This window comes from Chelon labrosus (assembly GCF_963514085.1).
Source record: "Chelon labrosus genome assembly, chromosome: 10".
Lineage (NCBI taxonomy): Eukaryota > Metazoa > Chordata > Actinopteri > Mugiliformes > Mugilidae > Chelon > Chelon labrosus.
Genome location: NC_140360.1, coordinates 6,030,141 through 6,048,686, shown reverse-complemented (window position 1 = coordinate 6,048,686; position 18,546 = coordinate 6,030,141). Strand labels below are relative to the sequence as shown.

The window sequence follows — 18,546 nt, the reverse complement described above, 5'->3', positions numbered from 1 at the left end:
GTACAGTTCCAAAGGGAACAGAACCACTGAGTCATGTGAAGTGCCTGGGGAGAAGAGCAGAGAGACTGATTAGACGGGTACAACTTTTTGTAACCCGGGCACACTGGGCACTACAGGTACTCCAGATCACATAATCAGCTACCTGCAGGAGAGACAAACAGTGGTTATTCCCTAAAATGACACCAGGGGTCATCACAAGCAGAAAAACATCACTGTTGCTAAGGATCATTATGCTTAAACTTAGAAAGCAGAGGAAATGCTTAGTATGGCTGAATTAAGGTTAGGTGAAACAAAGAAATCCTCTCATGAGAGACATTTGACACCTAAGATGCTGGAGCTGAAAGAGTAAGAAAGAATTGGCACAAAAGGAAAAGACGTTCAAGTCAGCATGAGAAATGGAAAACCCCAAATTAGAGATGCTTGCACAAGATTAAAGCAAGAATACTCTCTGAATGACTTGTATGAACTCATAGATATGGTTGAGAAGCTAGAATCTGAATTGAAAGAGAAACGACAGCATACTGTGAGTTTTGAATATTTCCTTTTCTTTGGGTTTCCTGATTTATTTTGTTAAGTATTTCCTTGGCGTTTCTTGTCTTGTTTTACTTCCTGTGGGTTTCCCCTTTGATTGTTGGATTGTTTTTTTGTTTTTTGTTTTTTTCTTGTGTGCTCCCCCCTCACTCACCTGTGTCCCTTTGTTTTCTCTTATTGACTGATCCTGTTCCCGACGTTGTTCCTCTTCCTGACGTTGTCTTTAATCTTGTTCGGTCTAGTCCGCCTCCTTCCCACTCCTTTACTCCGTACTCCAATCATTGTGCTCTGAGATAGACTGGAGAACTGTCCATGGTGTAATCCCCCGCGACCCTCCACCGGACAGAAGATGATTGGATGAATGAACTTAATGGGGCTGCTGTTTCACAGGGCACACCACCACCGCAAACATTGGAGCGCATACCTTTATCCCGGAAGAGCCCCACGAGGCAGGTGCCTCACTCACCTGAACCTGCGAGCGTGCACTCACTAGATAATGGCCGTAACACCCCGATTAAGATGACTGTGTAAGGCAGTTGGTTACTACGTTTGTCGGTAAGTTGGACATTGGACTCTTCTGTACTGATTCTGACTCACCTTCTGTGTTTTAAGCGAACTGTTGACGACCGGCTTGTCCCATATGCTGCTATCAGGGTTGTGTTATCGGACAAAAGGTTTAACTCTTTTGCATGAGTTTCGTCCCCTGCCTCTCGCCTGATGATAGCTGGGATAGGCTCCAGCAGACCCCCGCGACCCTTAACAGGAATAACAATGGTATAGACAATGAATGAATGAATGAATGAGTTTCGTTTCAGCATTCCTCGTTTATATTTAGCATTCCTCTCATGCTAAAACTAAACTAATGAGTTATTAGCTCCTCACAAACATCGTTTAAACAAAAACAAAAACTAGTTTAAGAAGGAACATCGTTTTCAGAAACAAGAAGTCTATCTATCTATCTATCTATCTATCTATCTATCTATCTATCATTTGCGGTGGGTAAGCCAACTACTCAATCCTACTTTAGGATTCACCTTTTATTTATTGTGCCTTCATCAGAGAGCAGCTATGACCATGTACTGAAAGGTACTGAGTAGTACTGTAGGGACTGGACGTATCTTTTCTGAGAAGGTGTGTCCAAACTTTTTGTGAAATCTATAAACTGAAACTCAACTGTAACCAGGACAAATTTTGGAGACCTTTAATTTTTCTTACAGGTGCTGTTCTGATGTCTTGGATGTTCAAACTCACCTCATCCCAAATCTCACTAAGATGTCTTCAAGTCAAGAAAAAAAAAAAAATGGACCTACCATATAACAAGACTTCAATACTTTGTTTACAACACAATTCCTCATGTCTTCTGTATTAATCTACAATCTAGAAAATAAGAAAAATACAGAAAAAACACTGAATGAGAAGGTGTGTCCAAACTTTTACTGAAATCTATAAATTGAAACTCAGCTGTATAGTGAATGTACACTGTTATTGATATATGTAACTGTAACTACAATGTATAACCAGGATTCCTGCTGGAAAATGCAGTTTTTGTAAACCTTTAATTTTTCTTACAGATGCTGTTCTGATGTCTTGGATGTTCAAACTCACCTCATCCCAAATCTCACTGAGATGTCTTCAGGTCAAGAAAAGTTTTACCTGCTATATAACAAGACTTCAAGAAGAACATCTTGGAGAACTTCATCTTTTCTGGTAAAATTCGTTACTGCAGAAAATCACAGGATAATAAATCATAATGCTCCTCCTCTAATCCTCCTAATCCTGGGAGATTCTTTCTATTAGTGGGATAGAAGCAGTGGGGTTGTTCTTGAAGTCCTGTTTACATCTCACATTCATCCAACAACTCAAAGTGAACTGTATGTTCTCCAGTTACCCTCTGATGAGATATGCTGTAGAGCAGAGTTCAACCAGTCTGTACATTCAGTAACGCCTATAAAAAAAAAAAATGCTTTTGTCGGTTGCTTGTGTAAGCCTCCTATTACGAATCAGACAGGTTTTATTGTTAAGAAAAAATGTTGCTGTTGATGTTGAAGGGGAGATATGAACAGATCAAAGAAACCTGGGGGATGACCGTTTTTATGACGTTTTTTTCCTGACATTTTTTTTATAACTTCTCTTCACAGATAATTGTGATTAAAGTCTTGTGCTGTCAAACCCTCACATGCCATCCAACAGAGTATCAGATAAGGAATGAATGCTGCCCAACGTGTCCGCCTGGTAAGATCCAACTGAATTCTAAAGTTTCCTCGTTCTTTCCTGCTGTTTAAAGTATGATCACAAGTGAAAACTGTTGGTAAGCAATAAAAACAGATTAATATTTATTGCTCCTCCCTTTTTATTAGAGGTAACTTTGTTCGACACTGCTTAGCATGCAACTTGCTCCATATCCTGAAAATTGTATTTTAATGGATTTAAATAAAGATTTCTTGAACTATAATCACTGGTTGTCTTCTCAACAGGAAACAAGGTTAAAATAGATTGCACAGAGTTCAGTAGTACATCATGTGTGCCCTGCTTGAAAGGAACTTATATGGATAAAGCTACTGGACGTAAGCAGTGCTTATCATGCACCAACTGTGATGCAGGTACATTTCTGTTAATATTATTTATCAGTAGAAATGTTTTTCCTTTTTTTCTGCATCAGTAATATCAACTGGTGAATTTTAAATCAAATCCACCTCAGACAAGTTAATTTATGCAGATGTTTCCTATGAATTCATGAACTGAAGAGACTATTGTGTCACATTTTCTAAAGTTGTTCTAACCACTGAAGGTATCTTTAAATCAGAAACAGATTAAACACAATAGGAGTTTTGTTTCTGCATGTTTTGTAACTTCCATATGTGTTGATAGGTTCTGGTCTGAAGGTAAAGAGGTCATGTACACCAACATCAGATACAGTTTGTGAACCACTTGAGGGATTCTTCTGTATTGACTTAACAAAGGACCATTGTGAAGCAGCACAGAAACACAAGGTCTGTCATCCAGGACAATACATCAAGGAGAAAGGTTGGTTTTCTAGTTTTAAATGAGAACAAAGTTTAAGGAAACTGATCTTTGTGACAGATTGCTCATTAAAGCTGCACATGGTGATTTCTGAGCACTAGATGGTAATAAAGAGCAAAAAGTCTAATAAAGGTCTTTCAAGATGAAGACAAGGTGAACTTGACTCAGTTGTGCTTTAACATCGATTATTTTTCAATTATAATTTGATACTTTGAGGATGCAGAAACTGCTGAGACTTGCAGTGTTGCCAGATCTTGTGAGACATACAAGCAACAAGGCCTGTGAAAACAAGCAACTTTTTCTCCGGAGCCTCCCTAGGTTCCAGGGAGAGAAAAATAAATTTTAGAAAAATAAGTTTTACAACCCATGTGGACAGACTAGTAAACTGTACCGTGGGTACAGTTTTGCAAAACTGTACCCACGGTACAGTTTATTTATTTCTCTCCCCCCTGAGGTTCAGGACAACGACCACAAGAGGGAGTTAAACCACCTTTTAACATTAGAAAACATTAGAAAACAGGTGGGATATCAAATATAGACTTATGTACCAAGTACATTACATACTAAGTAAACCTCTGATAATTAAAATTTGCACACACAAATATCATCCTGAATTCACAAATTATTCATTTAGTATTTGCGGGGACTGCAGAAGATCCCATTTCCGAGAACATCAAAAACTCTCCTACAGTCCACCATCAGGCACGCGTATGTTCATTTAAACGTCACTCACTGACGTTTTCCTAACTAGAAAAAAACAGATTGCCATGCTCTGATTCTGATTGGCTAGTACTCGTTGCCATCTTGGTCAGAGCCAATTAGAAGTAGGATGCAGGTGGGAAAAGGGGAGGGACAGAGGGAACAGGCAACTGGCAATACTGCCAGATTTTGTATTGATCCGATACCAAGTAAATACAGGGCCAGTATCGCTGTTACAGATTTAATACAGTTTTTCTCAGTTGCTAAAACACTAAAATCCATTGGCTGAAGAAAGTTCTCAGTTGCTTGAACTCATTAAGCTAACTGTTCAGTCTGTTGTCAATACCTTAAACCATTTCACATGGTTTAGCAAAACTCTAAACACATTCTCATTCTTAAAACACATTCTGCACTCTAATGCACATGTCATCCATACTGGTAAACACAAGTGGCAACAATTACATATAAAGAGAGCAGAAATGTCATTGATTGAACACAATCAGTCAAAACTGATTTCACTTCTTTCAAATGATGTGACAACCAATATAAGCCAGTTCAGAGAGCAAACAGGTTGTTGAAAGTGGGAATGAGAGAGTGTGAGAATGGACAGAAGAATTTATGTGAGAGGACGAGGACGAGTGAGTATGCGAGATGGGGGACGAGGAGAAAGAGGAGGAGGGCAAGAAAGAGAAAGAGGAGGACAAAGAGGAAGAGGAAGAGGAAGACAAAGAGTGGAAATATCCAATGAAATTCGAGCAACAATCATAGACCATGTTGTTGGCTGTATATGGTACAATAAACAAATTGTATGGCCCTGAACATTGTGCTTTCCATTTGTTTTCAGTACTGACTGCTCAATAGATTTCGACTGGTTACAGGTTCATATCATCAAAGAACAAGAATTACAGTATCACAGAGATGAAGTTTTTGAGATGCAGGGTACAGCACTGTAAAAATAAGGGTACAAGAAGGAGGAAGAACAAAAAAAATGCAAAGAGCAAAACACAGTAATTTCTGATCAATTTTGAGCTTTTTGTATAATGACAGAAACATATGAAATTTGTTTTGAGATTAAAAATGTACTTCTCCCTGAGAACTATATGTTTTGAACAATGTGTTTTCTATTTTTTGGTGCATTGTTTACTGACTGCTTGATAGTGTATGTCATTTTGAGCAGTTTGTTTATTATATGAGAGCAGTGTTTGATTTTGAGCACAGGTAAAACTGTTTTGAGGCCAAAGTTTCATTTTGGGCACACGTAAAACTGTTTTGAGGCGAAAGTTTCATTTTGGGCACATGTAAAACTGTTTTGAGGCGAAAGTTTCATTTTGGGCACACGTAAAACTGTTTTGAGGCGAAAGTTTGATTTTGCAAGAGGAGTCTGAGGTTTTGTAAATCGTGCTTGAAGCTGAGGTTTTGTGTTTAAGGTTTTGAGAAAATGGAGCAAGGTTTCAGAAATTGTGTTTTAGCAATTGAGAAAAACTGTAATATAGGTGGATTCATCATCAATTTAAATCTGAATGAATTTTCATGACCTTTAAGTGTTTTTTTGATTTGCCTTTTGGATTATTAATCAGTTAAAATCCAGTACAGAATTTGGGCAAAGTTTATAAGTAAACAGAAAATACTTTATTATCACAATAAAAGTTTTTGTTCAGAAACAACACAACATTGTCACTTGAGAACAGATGAAAACAAAGTCTTTTTCAGGCAGTGTTCAGAAACTACAATACAATTATAAAACTAAATCTCTCCCTTCATTGCACTTCTTTCTGGGTCTTTTTCTTAAATGAAAGTGTACAAACTTATCATTTTACAACAAATATTATAAAAAATGTAAAACAAATGGTTCACTTATTTTTTCAAGTAGCATGTAGGAAGTACAATACAGTACAAAAATAAGACAACATTTCTGCCCCTCCTGTGACAGCAGCAGCATTTAGATAAAAACAGTCAGGTCTCCTCTTTAATGAAACCGCTGGGAAAAAAAAGAAAAAATAAAAGAAAAAAAAAAAACAACGCTGCAGTTGGACAAGAGAAAATGAAACTTAATCATCGATCTCATTACATTCGTATCGATCAGTATCGATATTTGGATCTATCCGCCCACGACGACAGACAAGACAAACTGCAACTGGGAACAAGCCCAAATATGCAACTACACTTTAGAAACAAGACCAAAAAAAAAACACGACCTGCGACTACCAATATATTTACAGCTTCTCATTTTAATGTAAAAGCATACTCTCCAAAGCATACACCAAGCACCTCTGCACAAACCACCTCACTCATTATAAATGAAAAGTGATCTTTAACCTGTAGACTGAACCAGTTTCAACTTCCATATAATTTGTGTCTGTGCAGGCTCAGCCTCCTCAGACACTGTGTGCTCTGACTGCAGTGATGGAACATTTTCAGATGGAACATTAACATCTTGTCTCCAACACACACAGTAAGTAAATCTTCACATCACACATGGAGACACATTGGATGTCTTTTTTTCTTTCTGTACATTTTCATGTAAAACACGTCTCTGTTATTCCAGATGTGAATCAAAAAACCTTCAGCTGATAACACCAGGAACTACGTCAACTGATTCTGTATGTGGGGAACATACTTTAAATGTTGGAGGGATCATCACTGGTGTGGTGGTTTCTTTAGTCATTCTAATAGTAACAGTACTGTGCTACGTCAACAGAAAGAAAATCTATTCAGCAGGTAGGTTTCATTTATAGCAGGAAAATGTTCTTCTTTTCTATGTTTTGTCACATCTTTGATGGATGATAATGTTTTCTGCTGAGTCATGACAGTCCTGGTAATTATATTTTTCACTGGTTTTATTTAATTCTAGTCTAACAGAAATGCAGACAACTCTAGAGAGGTATGTTTATTTCTCACTACAGATCACAGCACTTGGTTTATCTAAAAAATTAAATTATCTAAGGAAGTATGTTTTTCTTTTTTTTTCATTTCTTTAAAGAGAAACAAAATAAGGTACACTACAACCAGTGCAGTAAGCAGTCCAAGAATCAGTGATCAAGGGTGTACCGAGCCTCTCACCTGATGACAGCTGAGATAGGCTCCAGCCCCCCGTGACCCTCCAGAGGACAAGCCATTACAAAAAATGAATGAATGAATGTTTGTATCATTGTGGATACTGGTGGCTGTGTGAACAGATAGCTCCATGTTTGTTTTTTTTATCTTTGTAGCCTACTGTTCAGATGTAGCATTCTACTATGACAATAAAGCATTTAATTCAATATAGGACACTGCCTCTTGATTTTACACCAGTGTAGAGACCTTAAACCTTAGTGTAGGAGCCATATATTCGTTTGTATTTTCTTGGTTTGACTCCTCCTGCGCACTAGGGGGTGTAATGGTCACGGCCGAGGCTGGCCAGAAGACATTGGTTCTTGTTACGAATCACAGCACAGCTGTTGCTAATCAGGGGCGAAGCAAACAGTTTTTGACTGTGCTCGTAGGACTTAAATGAAACGATTTTTAGTTTAGATTATGTACGAAAAAGAAATTGGATAGTCTGCAAAGAAAGGCATTTTGGATTTAAAGTAATTAGTTTCAGCATCAGTTTCTCCGTTTCTAGTGTAAACTAAAACTAACAACCCCTGCTGCACTGACATTTTAAATATGGAAGAGGAAAATGCGAAACCTTGCGGCTCACTTGTTGAAGAAAAACTGTCGGTAAATAGACTGCTTGATGCGGGTGAGGAAGCGCGAGAAATGGACGCTGTGAAAAAAAATAAATAAAATGCATTAGACATTTAACACCCTTAAGCATTTATGGAAAAAGTAGACAATTTACAAAAAGAAAGAAAAACTAAACTGAACAAATTGTCTATACTACTAAAAGAAACAATTGTTGACTTTATGAGTGATAAAGCCTGTGCAAATGAGGTGAAATGTACATTTTATAAGGTTGTGTGTGATGAAGCAAAACAAGCACATGTGACTTTATTGGGGACTGCCAAAGGACTGAGGTATGTAACATGTCTGGGCAGCACAGAGAGTGAGTGAGTGGCTCTGGACACGTAGGGAGCTAGCTAAAGGAGGTGGCTGCTGTTTGCAAATCATTATAGATGTGGTCGATTGGTTTGTGTTTCAGCCCGCATCAATGGGGCGAACCACGGTAGATTTGTTTTGTCGTGATTCATAAAAGGACTAGGCTAATTATTGAAATATTAGTTGTTGTCTAATATTGATGGTGAGAAATGGTGAGAAAAAACGGTTTTGCAGTGGCAGTGTGGAGGGGGGTGACTCCAGGACGCTGGAATTCACTGTTAAGCCTTCTTGAGGTGTCGTGGGCCTAACTTAACGAAACATCGGTGAAGGGAGGTGCCCACTTGAAAACCCCAATGACATGCTGCATAGTGCTGTTGTTTAGGCCAGGTTCCTGATGTCTTCATATTGCTTGGTAGCTATGGTTAGCTGCTGAGCGGGCCATACAAGCCAGCAGCATTTGGTTAGCTTATGTTTCACAAGGTTTGAATTATCCTCTGCTGCTCTGTGAGCCTACAAGCCAGCAGCATTTACTTAGTTCATTTAGATTGTAGGCTAAGCTAGCCAGCAGCATTTGGTTAGCTTATATTTCACAAGGCTGAGTTAGTGTCTGCTGCTGAGCGGGGCGTACAAGCCAGCAGCATTAGGTTAGCTTATGTTTCACAAGGTTTGAATTATCCTCTGCTGCTCTATGGGCCTACAAGCCAGCAGCATTTACTTGGTTCATTTAGATTGTAGGCTAAGCTAGCCAGCAGCATTTGGTTAGCTTATATTTCACAAGGTTGAGTTAGTGTCTGCTGCTGAGCAGTTTATTTAGATTGTCGGTTAAGCGTCATATCACATGACTGTAGGTTTGTTAGGGTTTCTCAGTTGGACAGGGCCTCTAAATGTGTTTTGCCTGGGATTTTGGCACAAGGGATTGTAACATCTAATCCTGTGTATTAAGCAACAAAACATGAAACATGGTGCAAAGCAAATATGTTGAATGTGAATGATTTTATTGCTGATGTTGTCTAAATCTCAGAGTTGCTCTGCTGATGAGGCTGGTGATAATGATAAAGAGGAGGTCTGTGTTGAGTCTTGTGACAGCATTTCAAATGCTGAGTCAAATATACACCCAGCAAATGGTCAAGTCACAAAAGCTCCAAAAGTGGTAATTCTTATACTTCATCTGCATGCATCAAAGCAGAGGCGGAAAAGGCAGCACTAATGGCTCGTGCTGCTTTAAAGGAGAAGCACGCTTTGGAGGGGCAGACCGAGATCCTAAGGAGGAAAAAGGAGCAGCTTGAGCTGGACACTGAAATAGCAGCCTAAACTGCTAGGCTAGCAGTGCTGCAGACGTGTGACAGTGGTAGTGTTTCAGATGGACAGTCTGATGGAATGGAGTCTTATTTTATGAAAGAGTCTCAACTTAAAAACAGCGTTACATCTCTCACTCTACGTGGCAATAAATATGAGCTTCAGTATGAACAGTCCAGGCAACAGCATATGTCTCAGCATGAATGTCCAGTGTGAAGCAATTGGCTGGTGGGAAAAGCGGTTGTATCTGATCACCACAACATCTTGGACACAGCTCATGATAAACGGCATGATGCTAAATCTCAAGAGGATATGCAAATGGTGCACCAATCAACTTTGGATCCTCTGGAGAGGCAAGCAAGGCCAGAAATCATGCAAATCTCTTTACCTTCTCAAAGCAATAATCAAACATCTGGAGATCTGTACAGTTTGCTGCAACGACAAAATGAGATCACAACACTCCTCGTTTAAACGCAGACCTATCAGTTTCTACCTCACAGGGAAATTCCAGTTTTTGAAGGAGATCCTCTGCAGTTCAAATAATTTATAAAGACGTTTGAGCATTGTGTGGAAGCAAAGAGTAACAGTAAAGGAGACTGTTTGCATTATCTTGAGCAGTTCACCAGGGAGCAGCCAGGGGATCTTGTGCGCAGCTGCCTTCATATGACTCCAGACAGAGGTTACGCTGTCGCCAAGCAGTTGCTTAAAGAGCATTTCGGAAATGGATTAAAGGTAACAGCCTATATGGAAAAGATCACTGGATGGCCAAGTGTTAAGTCTGAGGACATTAAAGGACTCCAAGCATATGCACTTTACCTGTGTGAATGTTCCAATGCTATGGAGGAACTACAATTCTTGGAAGAGCTAAACATGCCAGCAAGTATGAAAACTGTGATTCAGAAACTTCCATACAAACTCAGAGAAACATGGAGAGCAAGATCATGTGATATTTTGGACGGAAGAGCTTGTTTCACTGACATTGTCAAGTTCATTGAGCAACAGGTCAGAATAGCTTCAGATCCAGTCTTTGGTGACATACAGGACACAGAAGCAGGAATCAAAAGCAAACCTCAATTTAAATCACAGTTCAAAAGAAACAGCTTTGCAACTCATACTTCAAATACTGATAAAGCAGATGCTCGCACTAATAAAGTTCAGAAGGAATCTCCTGTACAAAGACAAGCCCTACTACCTGCCTATATTGTTCTAGTGGTCATGAATTGGAGCAGTGTCCACAACTGGGGAAAAAAAGGTGCACAGAGAAAGGCTGAACTTTCTAAAGGAGAAAGGTCTTTGTTTTGGTTGCTGTTATGTGTACAGACTTGTGTGTGTGTTTCTCTCCTCTCCTTGTCCTGCAGCTGAGAAGTGGAAGCTTGTCTGCCACCTTTGAGCTCCAGAAGACCTGTGGATTTGCTCATCCTCCAGCCAATCAGAGATGGAGGACACCCTTTAAAAGCCTCTCTCTTATTTTGCTCTTGCTTACTTTGCTTTGTTGTCTAGGAAGGTTTGTGGTGGGGAGGTAGGACTGAGTTAAGACTGTGGTACCCTATCCATTCACACATGTAGAAAGAAACTGTTACCGCACTCAGTTATGGGTTGCTGCCACTGATGTATTTATATTAATTTCAGACGCTTTTGTAAATAAGATAGTCAGGCCTTTTGTTTTCTTTTTCTTTCCTCATGGATAGGTTGAGTTAAGCCCTATTTTATTGTACTTTGTTTATTTTGTTTGGCACATTCCCCACAGTTCCCTCTTCCCCCCATACTTTTCAAACCTACATTTGTTGTTTACCTTTTCATTTAACAATGGTAAATCTCTTTTTTTTTGACTGCCTCCCATCTTCTTCTTTGTTGGTTGTCAGAGTTATTGTTTCTGCTTTTGAAAGGAAACATAACAAAGGTAAAATGCAATAAAAAGTGGCTTTTTTTTTCCAAGTGCAAACATTAAACAGAGGCTATGAAAGGGTGAGCTGTTGGCTAACATACATTTACTGTTATACAACTTGATCAAAGACAAACCTGCTCTTGTAAGTTGACTTTCAAATGCAAATCCGGAGAGTAAACATGCTTTAATATGCTTTTATGCTCAGCTGAGCTGAGATAAAGGGAGAGACAGGGGTATTAAACATGGACAAGGACTGTGGAGCTGATGCCCTGGTTTCATAGGTGAAATAAAAGACGTCAGAAACATGCTATCAGCATTAAAGTGGTTCAAAGTTTAACTGAGAAGACTTGTTCCACGTCAGCCTTGCTTAAAGGCATCACAAGCAATGGCAGACAAAAGAGGGCAAGTGTTTTGAAAGTGTGGTCTTCCACTGCTGTCTTTGTAATTGAGCACTTCAAACCTCCCCCCCCAAAAAAAAAAAGTTAGAGAAATTAAATAACTAGCATAATATAAACCATATCAAGAACTGCAAAACAGAAAAAAAGTTAACAAACAACCAAACTGAATAAAAAAGCAAAGTATCATATCATTTGAATAAAATATATCAGCCACATAATGAACACCAGTGAGTTTAACCACTTGTTTACTGCAATATTTGACTTCTTATTCGCTGACTGGAGTGAAGTCCAGTCTGACTGAGTGTTTGTGGTTAGTTCATGATTCAGGAAGAAGAAGAGAATCTTTAACCTGATTGGTTCAGGAATTCTGTTGTCTGATGGATCACATGACTCCAGAGAAATGGGACACAGACTTTCTCTTTCACTTCTGTGTTTTCATGGTATTGTTTTTCACGTTAATTAGTTAGCCTCTACGTTTTTTTGTTGGATTTTGGTTTCTACGTTGTTGTTTTTTTGCCAGTTGGTTCTTACGTTGGTCATCGTCGGTAAGTTCCTCATGGTTAGACACCTGTATTAGGTATGACTCATCAAATGGGATTCAACTTATTACCTTTTTAAACTCTAAACACTGTCTCTGTTTTCCACTACTATGGTTTGTCTTCTCCTTCATACTACCAGGGCTTTTTTTGATACTAATAATGTATTAGTATATTAATCTAATAAAGGTCAAATTCCTTTAAACCAAATAAACTAGAAAAAAAAGACATTTGGACAAAGATGGCGCTGGTGAGGTCAGCGGCCGTCGTACCTGCTCCGACACTTTCTTTCTTTCTTTTTTTTTTTACTACTGGCTGAAGGTACAAGAGTACATTTCACTGTGCATTGTACTATGTATAACTGTGAATGTGACAAATAAAACCTATCCAAGTGTCCCCTTGAACATCAGTGGTCATTGTCTGCATTCATTAGCTCCTGTGTTTCTAGGAGGTCCAACCTGAACATGCAGACAGTATACCTGTGTGTACAGCTACATGGCAGTTAAAAACAAACTTAATTAATTTAAGCCTTTTTAAATAGCTACATCTAACCATAACCGTCCACTGCTGTTTAATTAAGGTAAGAATGATCCATAAAGCAAATATCCTGTTCCTCGACTTTAATAAGCAGCTATTGTAAATAATAAATAAATAAATAAAGTGATTGAGTGCATTTGTCAGTATTTGTGGAAGGTGTGGCTACGGCGCTGCTATTTCACCTGGCAACGAGTAGTTTGTCCAGGTCTGTGCAGCTCTGATATTATGGCCCTTCTAACTTCATTTGTTGAGGACATAGTTGGACTATCTCTTCAGTCCTAACTGTGCTTTCAGGGTTCAGAGGGACATGTTAATGTCATGATGGGTTGAGCATATCATGAATGACATTATATGTATGTCCTCTTTCAAAATACTCCTCTATTAATGCCATTTCATCCTCCATTCTTTCCAACGCGGTTTAAAACTTGTGCATGGACACACCAGAGTAGAAACAGGAAATGACGTCCAATCAAAAAACATCTAGACAATAATGAGACAGTTGTTTTTACAACAGTATCACAATGGCGAATAATATGAACATACAAAACAAGACGCCAGGGGGACAACAACAACAGAGAGTGCAGTAGAGAAAAGTTAAAGTAAACAACTACATGAAAATGTTGGACAGCTTAAATAAATCTTAGGTTTTAATTGCTTTCAGGTTAGTGTTGTCAGATATTGAAGACATGTATAGTTTAATATACGCTGTTAGTTCTAAGAAATGTGGTTTCTTTTTAAAAAACATTGGATCAATGAACATAAAATTTCAGCCTTTGTGTAAAAAGATTAGTAGGGTACAATCTGTGGATCATTTTGAAGGAGACCTCTTTGACCTTATTGGTTAAACAAAACTTATGTGGTAAAAGCAAAACTGTATTCCAACAAATGTTCCCAACAAAGGTAGACCAGTACGATAAAGCAGAGGGTGTACTCATCATGTCTTGTTGCAATAGTTTTGTTTCTGTTTTTACTGGAACCTGAAACAAGTTTTTCCAGTTATGTCTTAGATACCTCCAACGGTGCGTGGCGATCAGTGTTTCCTTTGCAGTCTTCTCTAATTCCTGTGGGGACAGCATCAAGGACAATAGAGAAATCTGTCGGTGTAATTGGAATTTTATCATGTTGAAGGAGTTCAACAGCTGACCATGTTGGTTGAATAATTGACTTAGTAATAGAGAAGTGTTGTCCCTACCCTTTCTGTAATCTGAAATGAAATCATTGTTTTTTGTGAAATGTTGAGTTATCTGTAATGTCCTTGTGTTCGGCCTTCAGGGCAACTGGAACTTTTATTACAGACTGTTGAACAAAATATCTTCCATCATTTACCACTTCCTGTTTTGACTGAAGGTCTAGTTTTGTGACTGTTTTATGTTTAGATTTACACTTTATCTTCCATTTTTGGCTTTCATACAGAGAAAAGCTCCCAATAAATGGACCGCTGCAGTCCAGTTTACTTAGTGGAGAAGAAGAGCAACAGCATGAACCCATGGCTCACTAGCGCCCTCTTCAATTAGGTTGAAGTAATGGCTGTTATACTCACACATGAAATGCATTAACGAGGTTGAGGAAAATTAGGACACATGATAGAAATGTGCACAACCATTGTATTGATGACATACAAAGCCTAACCCAGTCTGTGAGAGAGCACACACATTACTTACTCATTAATTCAACTCAAAGTAGGGCTCGTGTCGCTCCCTGTATGTACACCAGCAATTTTAACTAACAAAAAATTATCGAAATGACGGGAATCGTACAGAAAATGCATTTATATCACAGACTGCCAGACAGATGGTATGATTTATTTTATCAGTAGTATAATTTATTTTATCGTCATTTCATGGCAGGCAGTGCCTCACCTGGCAGCCCACACATCCCTGAAACAATAAATAGACGCACACTATATAATGCACTTTTTATTCGGGTTTCTATCTAGAAATTTGGTTTGTTTTGTTATTTTTAAAATAATATGGCGCCATCTACATACTGCTTTCTTACCTTTAGAAGGGTTTAATTTATTATTTACTTTAATATTTAATATAAATATTTAATATTTAATTTATTGTGCATGTAGCAGAGAGCAGCTATGACCATGAACTAGAAGGTACTGAGGAGTACTGTAGGGACTGGATGTATCTTTGCTGTAGATGTCTTCAGTATTAATCGACTAATCTATCTAGAAAATAATAAAAATACAGAAAAACCATTGAATGAGAAGGTGTGTCCAAACTTTTAGTGAAATCTATAAACTGAAACTCAACTGTATAGTGAATGTACACTGTTATTGATATATGTAACTGTAACTACAATGTATAACCAGGATTCCTGCTGGAAAATGCAGTTTTTGTAAACCTTTAATTTTTCTTACAGATGATGTTCTGATGTTTTGGATGTTCAAACTCACCTCATCAAATCTCACTAAGATGTCTTCAGGTCAAGAAAAAATGTACCTGCTATATAACAAGACTTCAAGAAGAACATCTTTGAGAACTTCAGTTTTTCTGGTAAAATTCTTTACTGCAGAAAATCACAGGATAATAAATCATAATGCTCCTCCTCTAATCCTCCTAATCCTGGGAGATTCTTTCTATTAGTGGGATAGAAGCAGTGGGGTTGTTCTTGAAGTCCTGTTTACATCTCACATGCATCCAACAACTCAAAGTCAACTGTATGTTCTCTAGTTACCCTCTGATGAGATATGCTGTAGAGCAGAGTTCAACCAGTCTGTACATTCACTAACACTGTGTGTTATGTAGAAAACTCACACTAGAAATTAGTCGCAGTTTCACGTTGTGTTAAGAAGAGCCTGTCCTCGCATAAAGACTGCCTGGGCTGGAGGATCACCTATGATCCAGACATGTTTTATTATTAAGAAAAGTCAGAGGAGAGAGATCGATGGATCAAAGAAACATGGGAGATGACTGTTTTTATTATGTTGTTTCCATTAACTTCTCTTTACAGATAATTGTGATGAAAGTCTTGTGCTGTCAAAGCCTCCCATGTCGTCCAGAAGAGTATCAGATAGGGAATAATTGCTGCCCTATGTGTCGACCTGGTAAGATCCAACTGAATACAAAAGGATCCTCAACTTTTCCTGCTTTTTAATGAATGATCACAAGTGAAAACTGCTATTGAACAACAGGAATAGATCAATATGTATTTATACTCTTTGTTTTATCCACCTTCATCTGATGGTAGTAATAAGAATTACAGTGTAAGAGATAACAGTGTATGACATTTTGCTTAACATGCAACTTAAAAAAGATATCTTGAAATATAATCACTGGTTGTCTTTTCAACAGGAAACAGAGTTAAAATAGATTGCACAGAGTCCAGCCTTACATCATGTCTGCCCTGCATGAATGGACATTATATGGATAAACCTACTGGACGTAAGCAGTGCTTCCCATGCACCAACTGCGATGCAGGTACATTTCTGTTAATATTATTTATTTATCAGTAGAAATGTTTTTCCTTTTTTCAACTGGTCAATTTTAAATCAAATCCACATGAGACAAGTTAATTTATGCAGATATTTCCTATGAATTCATAAACTGAAGAGACTATTGTGTCACATTTTCTAAAGTTGTTCTAACCACTGAAGGTATCTTTAAATCAGAAACAGATTAAACACAATAGGAGTTTTGTTTCTGCATGTTTTGTAACTTCCATATGTGTTGATAGGTTCTGGTCTGAAGGTAAAGAGGTCATGTACACCAACATCAGATGCAGTTTGTGAACCACTTGAGGGATTCTTCTGTATTGACTTAACAAAGGACCAATGTGCAGCAGCACAGAAACACACGGTCTGTCATCCAGGACAATACATCAAAGAAAAAGGTTGGTTTTCTAGTTTTAAATGAGAACAAAGTTTAAGGAAACTGATCTTTGTCACAGTTTGCTCATTAAAGCTGCACATGATGATTTCTGACCACTAGATGGGAGTAAAGAGCTAAAAGTGCAATAAAAGTCTTTCTAGATATAGACAAGGTGGACTTGACTCAGTTGTTCTTTAATATTTATTATTTATCAATTGTAGTTTGATACTTTGAGGAAGCGGAAACTACTGAAACTACCAGTTGTAGAACCCAACTAAAACATTCATTCATTCATTTTCTGATCTGATGACGTACTACCCTCTGTCATATTGTGAAGCAGTCTGCATCTATGTATAACACTTTAATCTTTGATCTGCAGACTGAACTAGTTTCAACTTCCATATAACTTGTGTCTGTGCAGGCTCAGCCTCCTCAGACACTGTGTGCTCTGACTGCAGTGATGGAACATTTTCAGATGGAACATTAACATCTTGTCTCCAACACACACAGTAAGTAAATCTTCACATCACACATGGAGACACATTGGATGTCTTATAACGGCAGTGGATTTTTTTGTGTCCGTACATTTTCATATAAAACACGTCTGTTATTCCAGATGTGAATCAAACAACCTTCAGCTGATAACACCAGGAACTACCTCAACTGATTCTGTATGTGGAGGACTAACTTCAAATGTTGTAGGGATCATCATTGGTGTGGTGGTTTCATTAGTCATTCTAATAGCAGTAGTACTGTGCTGCGTCTACAGAAAGAAAATCTATTCAGCAGGTAGGTTTCATTTATAGCAGGAAAATGTTCTTCTTTTCTATGTTTTGTCACATCTTTAATGGATGATAATGTTTTCTGCTGAGTCATGACAGTGCTGGTAATTATGTTTTTCACTGGTTTTGTTCAATTATAGTCAGAAACAGAAATGCAGACGACTCCAGAGAGGTATGTTTATTTCTCACTACAGATCACAGCATTTGGTTTATCAAAGGAATTAAGATTATCTAAGGAATTCTGTTTTTTTCTTCTTCATTTCTTTAAAGAAAAACAAAATAAGGTACACTACAACCAGTGCAGGAAGCAGTCTAAGAATCAGTGATCAAGAGTGTACCGAGCCTCTCGCCTGATGACAGCTGAGACCCCCGTGACCCTCCAGAGGACAAGCCATTACAGAAAATAAATGAATGAATGAGATAGATAGATAGATAGATAGATAGATAGATAGATAGATAGACAGACAACTTTATTGATCCCTTTGGGAGGTTCCCGCAGGGAAATTGACAACTCCATCGCATACAGCACTGTCAGACATACATGTAGGAAACAGTATAATAAGCCCAAATACCAAAACACCCAGTAAAGAATAATAATAATAGTAATAAAAATAAAAATAAATATTGTGACGACTGTACATAAATGGTTGTTGCATAAATAGAGAAGTACCAGGTACATTGTTATTGCACATGTTAAGTGTTAGGTTAATTAAAAAAGTCATTCAGCCCCTTTCCTTTTTGTTCTCATCCCCCCAAGTGAGTGGTGGTTGTACAGCTTGATGGCACGGGGGACAAAGGAGTTCCTCAGTCTGTTAGTCCTGCACCTTGGGAGGAACAGCCTCTCGCTGAAGGTGCTTCTCTGGCTACTGATGATCGTGTGCAGAGGGTGGCTGGCATTGTCCAGGATACATGTTAGTTTTTTAAGTGTCCTGCTCTCTGCTACAGTAGCCAGAGGGTCCAGCCTCGTGCCAACCACAGAGTGAATGAGTGAATGTTTGTATGATTGTGGATACTGGTGGCTGTGTG

At 38.3% G+C, this 18,546-nt stretch overlaps 1 pseudogene across 1 annotated transcript in view; it reads left to right on the top strand.

Annotated features, from left to right (window-relative positions):
* Nucleotides 1-844: 844 nt before the first annotated feature.
* LOC311494961 overlaps nt 845-18,546 on the top strand; it is a 38,107-nt pseudogene continuing 20,405 nt past the window's right edge. The window contains exons 1-14 of the transcript in view: nt 845-1,086; nt 1,749-1,950; nt 2,103-2,238; nt 2,670-2,763; nt 3,006-3,131; nt 3,400-3,555; nt 6,616-6,703; nt 6,797-6,969; nt 15,291-15,424; nt 15,882-15,975; nt 16,223-16,348; nt 16,605-16,760; nt 17,160-17,247; nt 17,355-17,527. The product of the transcript in view is annotated as an uncharacterized misc_RNA (transcript). The remainder of the gene's footprint in view (nt 1,087-1,748; nt 1,951-2,102; nt 2,239-2,669; nt 2,764-3,005; nt 3,132-3,399; nt 3,556-6,615; nt 6,704-6,796; nt 6,970-15,290; nt 15,425-15,881; nt 15,976-16,222; nt 16,349-16,604; nt 16,761-17,159; nt 17,248-17,354; nt 17,528-18,546) is intronic.